The sequence below is a fragment of the Grampus griseus genome, assembly GCF_964374135.1.
Source record: "Grampus griseus genome assembly, chromosome: 14".
In the NCBI taxonomy this organism is placed as follows: Eukaryota; Metazoa; Chordata; class Mammalia; order Artiodactyla; family Delphinidae; genus Grampus; species Grampus griseus.
In genome coordinates this window covers 23,364,479-23,366,469 of record NC_139008.1, presented here as the reverse complement: position 1 = coordinate 23,366,469, position 1,991 = coordinate 23,364,479, and positions in this window count along the sequence as shown.

Genomic DNA, 1,991 nt, shown 5'->3' with positions numbered 1-1,991 from the left:
CCTGGGCCCCGAGAAAGCCACCTCACGGCCTGAGCAGAGGAGAGAGGCCCTGCCGTGGGAGCTCGAGTCCGGACGGCTCTCCTGCCCAGAGCTCAGGAGCACTGGGTAGACCCCAGTCTCCTCCCCCGCCCCTCCCCTGACTCCCGTTTCCTCCCTGCACGGCCGCGGCCAGCTCAGAGTGACAGCCTGAAAGCCGCCCCTGGCCGGCCCCCTTCGGAGAACTCAGAGGAAGCGCAGCCCTGCTTCCGAGCCACCGAGTGGCCTTGGGAACGTGCTTGCCTCCCTTGAGACTCTGTAAGATGGGACAATAGCGGCGCGCACGTCCCCGCCTGGCACAGCAGATAAAGCATCATGGAGCCCTGGGAGGAAATAGTACCAGAAGGTAAAAATACAAGTCAGCATCTAGGGCAGAGGCCTCCTGGGCCCAAGCGAGCTCACCCGTGGATGTGATGTGTTGGGTCCATGCTGTGTTTTAAAATTTCTAAAAATTCGTTGTCAGGGTGTAAGATCAGGAGATTTTAAGTATAAGTCGAGATTTCTGCCTCTGCTACGAATCTGAAGATCTGACAAGAATTAGGCCTCCTTTGCACACGGGAACAATTACGCGGAGCTGAGAAAGGGCTCCCCCTGCGGGCGGGGGGCCTCAGTGCTTTGGCTCAGCGGGGCCCCAACGTGTCGGCCCAGCTCCAGGGCACTGGATTCCCCGCAGCGAGGAGGAAGGGCAGGCCCGTCATCTCCTGCAGGGTCTCTTGGAGGTTAAAGGATGTGCCGGTAGAAGGTTCTCGACACAGAGGAAGTGTTCACCAAAAATAGGCAAACGTTATCATTAGTGTACAGTTCTAGCGTGTTCAAACTTAAAATAGATCCGCTGGTGTTTCATTGGAATCTCACTGCATTTATGAATTGATACCTCTAAAACTCAGTCTTTGTGTATCCTCTGCCTCTCTGAGCCTCACTTTCCTCCTTTATAAAATAGGGGATAATAACCGTACCTACCTCACAAAGATTAAATGTAATAATTTGTAATACTTAGCATAGAAGCTGGCTAGTAGTAGGTGTTGACTACCTGACAGCAAATTTTGCTATGATTGTCATTGATCCAGTGCAGGTCTTTTCCTGGCTTTCCCTGCACACTCCCTCCTTTCTCTCCCGAAGTGCTCAGCCAGGTGCCCTGACACTTCGTGTGGCTGGCATTCACAAGGGCTCAAGCGTGTCCCAGTCGCTCACTTTCTCTCTGGAACACCTGCCGCTGTGCCTGTGAGGAATAAAACTCGTGCCCATGCAGCGTGTTTTGCCGGCCCACATGGGGCTGAAAGCCTGCCAAGGCCTGACTCAGGCTATGAGCACAGCCCAGGCCCAGTTTCAGCCATGGCGTAACTCCCGTCTACCCGTTGTCTCAAAGCTTTGCGATGAGGCACCCCAGAGCATGCACACTTATTTATTTATAAATGACATATGTTTATTATATAAGTGATGTGCATCGTGTCTGTTATAAAACAGTCCTCCCCCAAACTGACTTTTTTAAAAAGTTGATACAAACTATAAAAATGGAAGAAAGTTGGAAGGCTTTCTCCCCACTCCCCATCATCGGGTGTGCTGACTGCACTTAGAGGCCCCTGCTGTCATGGAAATCAAACACCCTCTGCGTGAATGAACCAGGGGGAAAAGGAGGGTCGTCAGACACAGGCCGCTGGAAATACTTTTGAAAAGTGGAGGAGCCTTTGATTTGGCAAATAAACCTCCTAAATGACCTGTGCTGATAATACAGTATGTGACGGCTGGAGGTTTGGGTAAGCTGGTTCATGCCCCCTCTCTGGATGGAAACATGTAAAGTATTTGTGACACGCTCATTCCCAAGTGTGGTCCACGGACCAGCAGCATCGGAATCTCCTCGGAGCTCGTTAAAAATGCAGAACCTCAGGCCCCACCCCAGGCCTGCTGAATCGGAATCTGCATTTTGACTAGATCCCCAGGGAGTCCTATGTACATTA